The sequence below is a fragment of the Epinephelus fuscoguttatus genome, linkage group LG2, assembly GCF_011397635.1.
Source record: "Epinephelus fuscoguttatus linkage group LG2, E.fuscoguttatus.final_Chr_v1".
NCBI classification, from domain to species: Eukaryota; Metazoa; Chordata; class Actinopteri; order Perciformes; family Serranidae; genus Epinephelus; species Epinephelus fuscoguttatus.
This window is the reverse complement of record NC_064753.1, coordinates 31,872,555-31,887,849: the sequence shown is the minus strand read 5'-3', so window position 1 is coordinate 31,887,849 and position 15,295 is coordinate 31,872,555.

Genomic DNA, 15,295 nt, shown 5'->3' with positions numbered 1-15,295 from the left:
GGGTTTCAGCAACAAAAGCACATGGTTAAGTTTAGGGAAAAAGAACAGGGTTTGGCTTTACATTCATACGGGAAGCGAACACTGGCTCCCCAGATGAAAGTCGGTGGTTGTTGGACCATCCACCATCCTTCCCACCCATGCTACTCGGACTTCTGCTTTTCCTGCCACGTTTCCCACTCATACCGCTGGCTGCTGTTAAACAATAACGGCAACTGGCTGTGTATCATGCCGACACAAAGGGACAGCTCATTTTGTCAGTGTCTGACGCAGGAAGTCACTGACCAAGCGCCGGATTTTGTTGACTTCACACTCAGACCGGGTTGTAAAATCTCATTTTGGGAACAACAAGAAAGGTTCATTTTACATGTAGGTGTATCATTCTTTCCAATGCAACAGGCTCTGGGGAAAAATGAAAAAAGTGAAGCCAATGCGGAAGTGCAAAAAAAAACTGCAGTTCCTCAAATGACCACTTGAGGCTGGCACCAATATCAACTCAATCCCCACAGACCGCCATATTAAAATGTCAAACTTCACATGTTACAAAAACATGTTACAAAAACATTTTTGATCTCTAAAGCTAACTGCCCCATTCGTGACAACTAAAAGGCATGTTTTTATACAACGCACCTATTAAATTTTGTTTTTTACATTTTTTTAGGCTTAAGGTTATGCATAATTAAGGGTCTGCGAGGCGTGGCTACAGTCTATGAGTCAGATCCACCCTTCACTCCTCCACAACTCCACCTTCTCTTCTAAATACGGTCATTTCTGTCTCCAAAAAACAAAATGCCCGAACTGGAGGCTTCAAACCTTGAGTCCACAAACCACTGGGTGATGCCACAGTTGCTACGTCCAATATTTTTATACAGTCAATGTTCCCTCAAAGGCATAACATACATTATTACATAGACATTAGGCTTTGTTTTCAGTTCTTTTACTGTAGCTTAAAAGAACCAAAGCTTTTATTTTCAGGACTTCTTGTATCACTTAATTTGGAAACAGAATCATTTTCAGCATTACACCATTAATTGATGTTGATTACCTTTACCTTTTTCTGTGAGAGACATATTATATTTCTAAATAAACCTTTACAGTAAGTTTTATGAAAGGCTTGCTGTGCTTGCTTGTCAGAGAGGAAATGAACAGCAATTGATAATGGGTCTGCAGAAAGATTATTTTCTATAGTGTCGGATAATTCATTGTGTTGTCTGACAATGAAGTGAGAGAAGATGTAGGATGCAGTGGTCTGTCTCTCTGTGAAGGTTCAGGTGAACTTGCTGCTACGGTTGAATTATTCATAACACGTCATTGCCATTCTTCTCCACCTTCAATTGACAGGCAGGTGTCTAGGTGAGTCCATATGGCACGTGGGCCTGGATACACACACACACACACACACACACACACACACACACACACACACACACAAATGCAGGAGGTGGGAGGTGTTAGAGGTTGAGAACAGATGATTGGTAGTATGTCGTGTGTGTGTGTGTGTGTGTGTGTGTGTGTGTGTGTGTGTGGTAAAGGTCTTGTTAGCACCACAAGTGTGTGGCTAAATTAGTCTCCTCTATCCATCACACCTGCTCTCAGACCCTGCAGCTGTCACTAAGCTCATGTCTGTTCATCTGTCTGTCTTTTAGGGGTTTAATGTTTCATTCCTTGCATTGATGCATCAATTGCACATTATGCCAATTGAGTGCATTCTTCTGTTTGAAGAGGTAATCAATTTTTTTTTTTTGGACTCAGAAATAATCATGATTCGAATTTAATAATCCAGTTGAATTAAAACTGGTTTTCAGCCAGTTCTGTTCCTCTTTACCAATGTTGAGCCACTTAAGCTTTAATTTTATTGATTTTATTTTAGTTTTCTGCTACTTTATACCTCTACGCTACATTTCAGAGTAAAATATTGCACTTTTTCCTCGACTACATTTAACTGACTTAAGATACTTTCCACTGTAGGTTTCTTTGTCTCATAAACTGATGTGTTATAGATAAAAATAACCGATCCAACAATATTTCAAATATTAAATTAGCTCAATTTGGACCAGCAATAACATTAACATGGTCCTTAGATGTCACTGCATCAATTGTAACAATCTATTGATACACTTGGATGGAGCATCCTTCTGGATAACAAGTAATTTTGGTTGTTGCTAATATTTGGATACTTAAATAAAATGTTGAATGCAGGTCACACAAGAGTATTTTTTACAGTGAACTAATTAAAGCTAATGCAGCTGGTACCGCAATTACTGCTGCCACTAACACAACTATTTTAGTGAAATATGTGGGCAACATTAACAACAATGAACATATTTTAAACAATGTCTGAAAAACATATTTTTATATAAGTACAAGGCATCTATTTAAGAGAAACTGAAAGCGAAACAGCTCAAGAGTGGCTACAGTAGGTGTGCCTGTTCCTATATCAATTCAACTTTGCCTCTTGGGGGACAAGTCATGTCTCCCCAAGATCTCCAAACCAGCATTTGCTCAAGCCCTCACAGGCTTTATCTCAGCTGCTAGGGTCATCCTTTGCAACTGGAAAAGTCAAGTTAGACCCGGATATAGAGAGTGGGTTAAGTTAATGACAGAGAATGCATTATGTGAGTTAATTATAGCCAATCTGCATAACCATGGAGAATCATATTTTCTTGTCTGGAATCAGTTTTTGTCTTTTATAAAAAGGACTTAACGTGTAATAGGAGCTAGACACTGTGCTGAAATGAACTACAATTGTAACATACAGATGGAGGGATTTGGGGTTTTGCTTCTTTTGCTTTGGCTGTGTCATTGGGACCTTTTTTTGTTTGTTTGTTCCTTTGTTTACAGGCTTGGTGTGAAGAATAGGTCACCTGGTGATATAAGGACTGATGCTGTGCTGATGGACTTTTGAATCATTGCTGTTACTAGTCCATACCCAGTGGTAGCTTTGTCACCTTCTACCTATGCCAGTCCTCATTGCCTGTGTGCCGTTTCACATAGTTTGACCACGTCAGTGAGTAGAAAAACATGAGACAGACAGAATGACTGACTGACAGAATGACACACTGACAGTTCCTGTGATTATGTACAGCATACCATACCATGACTTAGTCATACCAAAAATTAGAAAAAACCCCCAAAACATTCAGCCACAGGGGGAGCCACAGCGATTGGTCACATTTTAGCCATTTTTAAGTATTTTTCTGTTGTTATAGCGCCACCCAGTTGCCAATTAGAGTTAAATTTCTCCAGTCACCTTGAGGCGTCCCGTTCTACATATCTACCAAGTTGAGCCACGCCCTCCGCAATATTCATTGCCTTATAGAAGCTCAGTTTTAGTAAGTTTTCCAACTTTTGCCAAGAGGGAACTTTAGATATTGGTCCCTAGATTATGTTCAGTGAGTTTCATGCAGATCGGTCAAACTTCCTAGGAAGAGATGGATTTTAAGTGATTTTCAAAAAATTCAAAAGGGCGGAAAATCTATATAACTGGAAGTTATGGGTTCTTGAGGCAAATTTGTTCCTCATGAGAGGCATCTCTGTGCAAAGTTTCATGTCTCTACGACATACGGGGCATGAAATATGCCCATTCAAAGTTTGCAATTTCAGTTGGTTGCTATAACACCCCCTTTGGCCAATTGATGTAATATTGCTTCAATCCCATTCTCCCATGACCCTCTACCACTGTGCCAAATTTCACATGGATTGACCAAGTCAGTGAGGAGAAAAACGTGGAACAGACACACAGACACACTCACAGACAGAGATTTCGTCATTATATAGTAAGATGAACATTGCAGATAATGTGTTTTTGATTAGTTTGTGCTGTTTGTATTTATGTATTTGTTTTTCATGCTGATGTTCCTAAAACAGAAAAACTTGAATGCCAAAAAAAAACAAAAAACAAAATTAAAAGTCATCAGAATCTATCTGTGTTCTTTATTTCTGTATAGTCACAATAACTAATCACGCCAATTTTTTTTACTGATATTTTAAGATCCCAATATGTGACAGTGTTTAAATAAATGGCCAAAGTTGTTAAATTTGAACATTTCTATGTGGTCCTCCTGGGAGACAATAGATTCTTAGCTGCATACAGTTCCAGTGAGCCTAAAACATCATGTTTTTATCCAAACACTAAAGCAAACATATGTAACAAATTTAAATAACTGCCCTCTGCTTCTTGTTCCTGCTGCTTCTGCCCTCAGCTGGCCTTTCTCTCCCTTTTCCTTTAATCATTAAAACCTCTGTATCTCTTTGCTCCGGTCTTTAATGTCTCCTCTCTCTGTCATCGCATTAACTGAAACGTTATGCCCGGCCATGTTTTTTCCCCCCACTTTATATTGTGCAAAACTGTGGACAAAAGAGGAGCAAGGGAGAGCAAATGGACTAGAATGAAAGTGGACAATGGACCACAGAAGTAAAAGGTTAAAAGGTCACTTCGGTCGCGACCCCTGTGGCCAGTTAGCAGCTATGTGGTCTGTGCTGCCACCACCTAAGCAGCTTGTTACTGCTGATCGGGTCACCTCTGTCTGCCCTCTCATTTATCCACACACAGCAGGCTTACAAAATATACAGACTATGTGGAAAATATACAAATAAAATGATATTTGATTCTTTTTTTAATGGCTCGAAATATTCATCTTCTCATGTCCTCTTGTTACTTCCACATCGCTCTCTTTCTTTATGTCTTTGCTATCTTTCCACTTATGCTAAGTGACACGGTGTGACCTTCCTCCAGTACACAAGCTGGCTCCCAGAGCCTGCAGAGACCTTCACAATATTGCTTTTGAACAGGGTCCAATAAACAAACAATTACAAGAGAGGAAGACGTATCAGGCTGAATTGCTTCACGATGGTGAAGCGTTTAATTTCTGATTTCACAGTCTTTTGGAAGAGGGGACAGGGGGCCAAGCCAAACAGCAGTCACTTTCCCAGGGACACACACACTGCTTCTTTCTCCCTCACACACACACACACACACACACATTGTTATTTCCATGCCCTACTGTTTTTGAACGGCCTGTAATTACCTCTCGTAGCCCTCATGTCATGGCTCCCATTTTCAATTTAATGTATAGATGTAATGCATTGTGGCCCGAGGAAAACATCCATCTCTATCTGGGTTTTTACATGCTGCTCATAACTGAATTGCATATTGAATAATTCAATTTGCAGTCATATATAATCACTACATATTGTGGAGAGTAACCACAGTTTCAATACTCACCTAATGGATTGATTCAGTTATAACAGTGGGCTGGAGTAAGTAGTTTTCCTACTGGCTTGTCTAACCGCAGTGTAGCCATAAAGACCAACATTAAGCTACACACAGATCAATACATACCACTGGAAAGGGGGTGGGGGGAAATATCTTGAGTAATATCATGATGAAGCCTTTTCCTTGGTGAAAGTTAAATGTTAAGGGATATAAAACATCCTTTAACGCCTCTTCTGTGAGATGCATTCATGTTCTGCTGCAGTAATTACAACATGACTCTGAGCGGCCACCAGAAAATCAACAAGATACCTACACATTTGCTGCACGAATTATGTTTATTTTATGTAATTTTTCTTTTATAGACCGTAAAATATGAATATCTCTTTGTGATTAAACAATCTGAAAAGGAAACATCAGTGATTAAACTGCCGGCAGCCTTTGATGAAAGGACAGCAGACAGCAGTGGCAAAACATAATTCATATCCTTCAAGTTAGCTGAGAAAAAAATAGAAGCACCACAAAGTACAAACAATCTTTTAAAACCTCATTCAAACTTTCAGTGACAAAAAGAAAGGAAGCACTAGCTGGGAATTAAACTATTAAAATGACTCATTCAGAAACTGGTTCCTTCCCCGTTGTTAAATATTAATGTCTTAATTTGTTAGAAGCACTGTGATGGTGTAGCCGGTCCAGGTGCTGCTACATCTTACAGCTGTGCTGCACTCATATCCTGATGGGTAGCTGTCACATTGTTAAAGCAGGTAACTACAGCCTTTATGTGCCACAGTAGAGAATATAGTATTTCTTTTTTCTTCTTCTTCTTACTTTTTACTTCTGCTCGACCACTAATGGGCCGGAAGCTGCCAAAATTGCAAATAAATAAATGACTTGATAGATAAATCAATATGCCATTTAATGTATAAAAACTAATATTGAAAATAATTGTAGTCATTTATTAACTGAATAAATGTGACAACTGATATTTTTAGTTGGAATTTGCTTAATAATTTCTTTATCTTAGAATTAATGCCCCTATTTATTTTATTTTTCAATTTCTTTATTAGATATTTAATTTTATGACTGTTTAAATTTTTTTCATCTTAGTGTTTTTTTTTATTTTAAATGTATTTTTAAACATATTCATCCAGTTATAAATGCATTTATCGATTTTTCTAAAATTTATTTATTTATTTATCTATGATTTTGGTTTCTTCCATCTTCCATAGACTGTTGTTCCTTTCACTTAATGATTGAGAGTTTGCACTTCTACTTAAACTACCCATTGAATTTGGGGGTTATTGTGATGTTAATGCAAAGGAAATGTGAACAGAAATGTTTCCCACTATGTTTCCATCTGAAACATAATGATGAGAGCCTCACCAAAATAAATTTAAAAAATTTTTAAACCAATACTTTTGTGCTAATGCAGTAAGTCTTCGTTAAAGTAAAGAATATTAGTGGTAAATAACTTATGGGCTCATGAACCCCCTCGCTTTCTCCCTTGCAACCTCCCTCTTTCTATCCTTTTGCCTTTTTCTGGGCACACACACACACACACACACACACAACCACACAATAAACCGACACGTGTGCCTGCCCTCTCCCATTGTTCCTGTGGTATTGTTCTCAGTGGATTTGCGCGTATCATTCGCTTCACCGATACATCTGCCAGCCCTGATCCATTGTCCAGCAGCGTGCCACACAGACAGGCATCAATTAGGCAGGCCGTCCCTTTCTGTAGAGATGTGATTGTTTTGGCCTGGTCTCCATCGCAGCACCTGTCTCACACATGTTGGTGTCCTTTGATGGGCCGTAATTTAACCCCTGTTCAAATTACCCGGGCGTAAAAATAGCGTGTACATGTTCAGCTAATGATTAGCTCACTTAAGACCTCTTTACTGTACAAAACATTACAACCAACTTTTACAATACAACAATTATGACTCAATTGCCATTTTTCATGTAGGCCCAGTTGAGGGGCATCATGGCCTTTAACACATATAAAAGACTTATTAAACATTCTATTTATTATTAGTGCTATTCTTAAAGGCTTTTAGATTATTAAGGTCAGCCCCTGTGGAGCTCACTTTAAACTGAGTGAGGAGAGAAGTTGATGATAGAGCATGGAATCATAACAGGCATCACAGGGTCTCACAGAATGTCCATTTACTTATACATCAGGTTGATGTCATATCAATAGCTTCAAAAATGAATCTGTGAATGATCAAATTGAATGTCATTGTGGCACATCAACTATTCCATTATTTATTTAGTGTCTTTTTTAAGATATATTGACTCTGCATTCAGATATCTTTGTTATCTCAGGGACTGTTCAAGAGTTTTGAACACATTAGTGTGTTTGTCTAACGTTTGTTTTCAAGTCACATATTTTAACAACTGGCACCGTTCAGTGTAAACACTCAAACTGCAAAGAAAAAGCTATACATACATTGTTCAATTAAAGTGTTTTCAAACTCTAGTTTACATATATAGTGTGTAAAGTACTTTATTTTATTTGTCCCCTTGAGAATTTTTTTTAATTATTTTTTCCATCAACAACAAACACGTGGTTGGGTTTAGGCAACGGAAGCATGTGGTTGGTCGGTGTTTGTTCAACCCATCCACCCACCGTACTTTTGTCACCTTAACTTCCGCTCCTGTCCCACTGTGTTTCCCCCTCACACCCCCTAGTGCCACTAAACTATAATGGCGACCGGCCGCATATCATGATGACGTTAAAGACAGCTTTTTCGTCAACGTGTGACGCCGCAAGTCACTGCCAAAGTGCCAGATTTCAATAATTCTGGAGTGAGACCAGGTTGTACACGCTCATACAGGCATGCATCATGGCGGGATGTTCAGGATGATCGGTTACCGCAGCACAGCACCCTGAGCAGTTAGAGGTTTCGGTGCCTTGGTCTAGGGCACCTCTGCATTGCCCAGGAAGTTCACTGGCACCTCGAAAGCTAACACTCTGTATCTGGTCTGCGTGGAACTTAAACCCTCCACTTCCAAGCCAAGTACCTTCAGACTGAGCTACTGCCACCCCATTTCAACAATTTTGAAAATGTTATCCAGAAATACTATACTAACTTCTCATTAAGTATTCCTTGGCATTTCTCTGCCTTTATTAGATAGTTGGCAATAGATAGATGACAAGAAATGAGGGAAAACAAAGATGGGTAATGACATTCAACAGAAGTCGCAAACCAAGGTCAAACGTGAGACTTGCAATTCGTGGTCAGTACCTTAATCCCCTTACGCCGGGGCATCCCAGCTCTCTAGACTTTGTCAACGGTTAGGTTACAGTTTAGTTTTGCTCATTAGATTGACTTGTAAAGTGTCAGTTAAGTTGCAGTATCTATACTTGAGTAGGTATTATAAAACTGTCTCAAGCACTACCTACAGTTTAATTCTCCACAGTCTGAATGCTGTTTCAAGGGACTTTCTGTGCTGCTGAATAGATACAGTACTGCTCACTGCTACAGTATGGTTTTGCTTTTGTTGACATGGCAAAGTTTAAATGTAAAGAAACTGAGTTTTGGCACAAAAGCACAAACCAGTCAAACTGCATTCATTGCACATCTTGCTTTTCTAATAAAACCACCCCAGCAAAAGATGCTGTCCTGCATATGAACCTCTTTCAAAAATATGTTGTCTCTCAACTCTGAAAATTACAAGCGCTGCAGATCATTTCACTTTATATTGTTTCCTCTGGATAAACAAAACAATAAAAGCATTGTAGCAGGCCCTGACTAGTACCATAATGGGACTGTTATTTGGATTCACCTCTGTTAGGTTTGGCCAAGAACTTTGACATATTAGACTCTGCGAACAAAGACTGCAGGAAGTGGAGAGCAGTGATTGGATAATGAAAGCCAGAGCAGAGGGCTGTAAGAAGCCAGAGTTCTTAAAAAAGGAACCAGACACTCACAGCACATGTGGACAACTCATATGTGCACTTGTAACAATCAGAAATAATACATAACAGCTGACTCATGCTAGAGTCTAGACCAGAATCTGACCTGCAGGGTTGTTTCTCGGGGTCACAGTGCTCCAAAAAAGCCTCAAAAAGACTCTTATTTTGGCTGAAATCACACCAGCTACCCTATAAACTCCCACATGTCAACAGTCAAAGGATACAATACAATACACCCTGTCAAGTTTCAAAGTGTAATTATGTCCACATCATGACTCGAAATGAATATTTGTATATTACTAATAGACATAATGATATAGTTCCTGAGTTTGTCTTTTATCTCAAACCTTTATTTTGATATAAAACATGTATAGATAATAAAAGCAAAAGATTTATTGAAGAAGTATACATTGTAGTAAACTAACTTGAAATGCACAATTTCACCATTTCATTACAGTGGATCAAATGCCAGTTTGTAAACATTTCATGCAAATTTAATGCAAATCCATACTGAATTACAGAAACATGAAAAATACACAAATTACAGCAGCGCAGAAGAAGTCACAGTGTGTCTGGGAAGCAGAAGCCGCCGCACACTCCACTAATCACACTAAAAAGCTTTTGTAAAACATTAAAAAAAGCAACAGTGCTGAATAAAAGTCCTTGTTTTCTGTGGTTTCCATATGTCAACATCCACTGATGTGCATTTCATCTATGTCCGCACGGATGGAGCAGAAGTAAATATTAGCTTGTGTACAAAAAGATACTGTTAATCTGTTCTCAAACTTCATGGTTTAAAAGAACCGCAGCTAATTAACCGCACACCAAAACAGGAATACATTTTAATATTGATCCCCTTATGTCCCTGGTGCATTGTCTGTGTGCATGTGTGTGTGTGTGTGGGTGCATGTGCGTGTGTGCAGGCAAGAGTATGATTATGAATATTTTAAGAGCACATTTAACATGGCGAAGCCAGAGCAGCCTCGGTGAGGGATTTGCGCCTACTCTTCAGCTAATGACCCCAGGCGCTTCCAGCAAAGCTTCTTCATATTTTAAAGAAAGTCGATAGAGCTGCAGCCCAGTCAGCAGCATTAAGATTCATACAGACGCCACAGGGACCCTGAAAAAATTAATAACACGCGTGTCTAACAATCCTTCCTGCGATTTAGTGGAGCACCCAAGCTCTCTGCCTGAAATGCAAAGTAGTAATGAACACACAGATAAGATAAATTCTGAACATGCATCCCCTACCCCTCAAGTCAATGCACAAACACACTCTTTACACACACTCTTTCCTTCATCCTCTGCTCAACAAACACACCCAATCACCTTCCCGCACTCCTGACCAAAGGTATCCAAACACACTCCTTTAATTGCTCTTCACTCCATGGTTTCACTGCCTGACTTTTTTCTCTTCTCCTCTCTGTCTCTCCTTTTAAAAAATGAGAAGAAAGCACAAATCCAAGGGCTCTAAAAGACCAAAGATGGCACTACTGAACAAAAGATTTTTTTTCCCACTTTGCCTGGCTGTAATGAATTTTTCAAGACTTCTCATCTGCAGGTGTGCAGAGGCATTGACAGGTCCTCTCACTGCAAGGTTAGCCTTTGTCTAGAATCCATCTCAACAGCTCTTTACTTGTTTACAGTTTGCCAGAATTGTTCGGGCTGCACTGCTGGTTCCTTCCTATTGTCCGATGAGATGAGGATGCTAAGTGCACACATACATTTACAGTATGTTTGTATGTATTCCTTCTTTCTTTGATATATTACAAGAAATGAGAAAGTGTCAGCACACTTGTGAAGAGAGCCGTTGTTCCTTTGTGTGTCTTTCCAAATGTAAACTAAGGTTGAATAAATAAATGAATGAGAATCCATGAAATTATCTGGATAGTTTAGACTTTCAAAAGACTTAATTTTTTATTCTAGATACCTACAATCTTAGAATTAAGGCACTATAGAACCTTGGTTCCTCCGCTTGTCCCCATAGGAGGACTTTTTGGTTTTCGATAAAACCTTTTGTAAAGGTTTCACCTGGTAAGCTTTCACAGGGTTCTACCGACAACCCAGGGTAAAGAGTTATAGCTAGAACCATCTGTGAAAGCTTCCACCCAGAATCTCCTATGTGATGAAGTGATGAAGTTACACCATTGGTCTAAAAATTCTGAGTGATGACATGAGGATTGGTCTTTTCCCATTGGCCTTTGCTCTTTCAAAATGAATAGAGTGCTCCAGGGATGAACGTTTTTCTGTGGGCCAATGGCGTTTATGGTTCTTACACGTTTTGTTTAGCCAGATAATCTTCACAAATGAAAACATCTTCTATTTTCTTTACAGCCCAAATGCAATCCCTGACTTAGGCCATAAACAAACTACGCTGCAGTTACATTATTTAACATCCCTACCACAACAAGGCAGTAAAGCTGTGGTCAGCATGATGATGTTGTGTAGTCTCATGTAGCCACTCGTTAGCAACCACCTTTTCTTAGGACACGTACAATCTTCAGAATTCACGAGTGGGCGATACGCTGACATATGTCATAGAAAAAGAATGCCAAAGTCTCTTGAGCTTGTGAAGATCACAGACCTTATTTCAGGCATCTAACCAAAAACCCACTAAAAATCCCCACTGAATTTGTGACAAAGAACCTGAGCGCAAAAATGCTAACTCATTTTTGGGGACTCATTCCTGGGGCACTGAATAGGTGCTGACACTGACAGTCCTGTATTACTGTACTACTCATTTTCTGTCACCATCGGAATACTTTTGCAGTCATCCTCATTAGATGCTACATATTGCCAACATATTAGCGACATCAGGAATCTACAGCTGTTGAAGTTGTGCTGCTGATGAGTTGTGGTTTGCAGTTTGTAGTTCTGAAACAAAACGCAATATAAAGGCAATGTTGCTCTGTAATGAGCGTCGATACGACGTATGGTGCTGTCTGGGTAGCATAGCATGATAGCATACACTCTTGTCACAGTGTACGAAATCACATTGCTTTCATCGGATAAGTGACAACTTTGTCTGGCTCATTTTCTGTAGCCATTGTAATGTTACAAATAGAAGTATGGGGGAATTAGCAAGCTAACTTGCTAACTAGGCAGCCACCCGCCAGCGATGGCAGTTTTAGATGAAGGAAAGTGAGGATCACCTTATCAGTTCATCAGTATGACACAAGCCAAAACGTTATTGACAACCATGTGTTACAATGTCAGATATTATTGTGGTGAATTAATTATGAATAAAGTCCATTTGATGCTCGTTTTGTTTATGTTTTGTTTTTTTTTTACGGTTTCATCACTACTACTACAAATGCAGCTGTATCCAGTATCTCACTATCCTCATTCATATTTTAAGAAGCTACAAATTATATTCAGCCACACAAATAAGCCTGTAATCAGAACAGAAGTTCAGAGAATTGTTGCAATTTTTTGAAGCCCTTAAACATTTATTCAGTATGACAATGGGTGCATGCATTAGGAGGGCGTGTTCAAATCTGTTGTAGAGTTGTAGAAATGTAAATTAAATGACATAGGTTGAGTTTTCGGACTACCAGGAGGTGAGGAGCTGTAGTGCAGTAGTCAGGACAACGGTACAGCAGTAGGCTCTGCCCTCCCTGTGAGGCTAGACAACATATGGCACTGTCTCCCAGAGAACAACACACCACCCAAGCAGCCTGGCAGCCTCAATGTGTGTGTTTGTGTATGTGTGTGTGTGTGTGTGTGTACAGGCGAGTGAGGATGCGTGTGCCTGCTTGTAGTATGTTCATGTTTTCAGAGGATGGAACAAGACAGACGCTTGCCAAGTTTCTTAGCATGGCAGAAGAAATAAATTGATGATGTATGGAAAATGTTTCCCCTTCCACATCCGCACAAGCTGAACAGACATTAAACATGACAAACATTTGCAAGGCTTTCAGACGGATTAGAAACAACCATCTCCTGATGTGAACTCAGAACATCTATTTTTATCTAAGCCATATCATGAACATGCTTTAAAGAGTGAAAGAAGATGGAGGAGGAATATTTCCCATTACATCTGGATGTAATAAAGTGCAACCGTATGCAGCTTTCGCATGCTTGTTTGAATGAGCTGCTATAACCCTTTCAGAGGCAGCATTATGTTGAGGATGCAGGGCAGAGTTAGTGAGCTGAGCGGAAGTCCTGATCGTCTGTCTAGCAGAATAGTTTCCATTTTCATGTGTGTGAGTTAAAAGGGAAAGAGGAGAATCAATAAGGCATTAGTGGAAAGCCATCAAAAAATTCTGCAGCGATCTGAAGCTTATTACAGCCCGTAGGTCAGGAAGCTGGATATCATTTATTTAGGGTGAGTTACCTTAAGACTACAGTTAAATCAACTTTATTCCGTCCATTTGACCACGGCGTCTGCCTCAGTTATTCAGAGAACGTGTAAATTACAATAACAAGTTGCAGCCGTTTTCACATAACCTTTATTGATATACAGTGCTTGTCCCCAATGAATTAATATGACATTTTATAAAAAAAATATAAAGAGGGAGCAATTCTGCAAACAGACTGCTCTCTACAGTAAGTATCTTGACTCAAAGATCCTGTGCCAACCCCAGCAGTGAAGACCCACAGCATATAGCCACTCCAAATCCTCTAGTGGAGACATCTCTCTCTAAGGCCATGATGAGAGGCTCATGTAAGCAGCTCATCAGCAGCCTGTTTGCCCATATGTGCCTCACACCCCACAGTCCCCAGTGGGTCCTGGCTCTGTGCAGTGATACCATCTCATCTGCCAGCATGGACCACTTGGAAAAAACCCCAATCCCTCTTCTGGTTGGCCTATTCTGCCCTCACTGGCTCGTGTTATGATCTGCACAGAGAGTGCAGCCAGTCTGTCCACCAAGTCAAGTACCCAATAAAGGCTTGGCCGCCAGAAACAGAACATATACAGGTGAATAAGAGAGGTTATGAGATGCAACTGAAAATCCAGCCCTGCCTCACAGAAATTATATTTATATACAGCTAATTTGAAACAATAAATATGTTTTGAGGGGAACGTAATGCCTGGCAAATTGTGTTTCCATTAACATAATGAGGAGATGTTGCTAATTAACACATCTGGCAAGTCACAAAAATGTTGATACTGAACATATCAGCAAAGTGTTTACTGACAATGTAAATCAGTTGTTTTCCACCAAAATAGAACATTTTGCAATACACTATCCACTCATAGTGACTACAGTATTATTTTTATGACCTTTTTTAATCAACATTTAACCAAAATCTTTCTCTAAATTCAACCAAAGTGCTCTTGTTGCCAAAATCTACGACAGGAGTCTGGATGTGAAGTTCCTGCATTTTTAACTCCCACCATCCTCCCCAACTACCTCCTACACTCTACATTAATACAGTGTTTCATTACCGAACAGAAATGTTGTCACTGAAGAATCCAGGCAGTGATTACGTTGCCACAACGTAATTAAGACAGAAGTTTTATAACATAAACATAATTTTTAGGAGGCAGGGTTGGATTATCAGTGGAGGCAAGCACATATGGTCTCACAGTAGACACACACACACACACACACACACACACACACACACACACACGGTGCATCAACAGTAAGAAGTAAAAACTAAAACAAAACACACATAATCCAAATCTTAAAAAATTCACTTTTCCTGGTACGCAAAATTCACAACACACATTCTTGACTCAGAGCAGGAGGAAAAGAAGCAGTCGTAGCGCTGTTTTGTCAAATCACTAAGGTGTGAATCCTCGGAGCCAGTATTGATGATGACATATGCTGTGGGAAGCAGACAGACAGGAAAGCAGGGTCCAGTGTCATATCTGCAGTGTGTCTGCAGGTCCCGCGCGGCGATGGTTCGCTTATCCCCCTGCCACCACACATATGTTTGGGAAACGGAACAGTTGGACGTGGCCGAGGGCTAAAATGGGTCAGACCGACACAGATGGAGAAAAAACTCCCACTGGGTCACTGTCAGATGACTAACACCCACAGAAAAAAAAAGTGAGGGAATATGTGTGTGTAAGGGAGAGATGTAGTCAAATTTTGACAGATTTTAACAGCTTGCCAACATTTCTCTTGAAACAAGCCTAGAAATAAATACTAACAAAACAAGTTTTGAATTCAAATTAGGTCACGCTGTGCACAAGTAGCCGAGAGCAAACC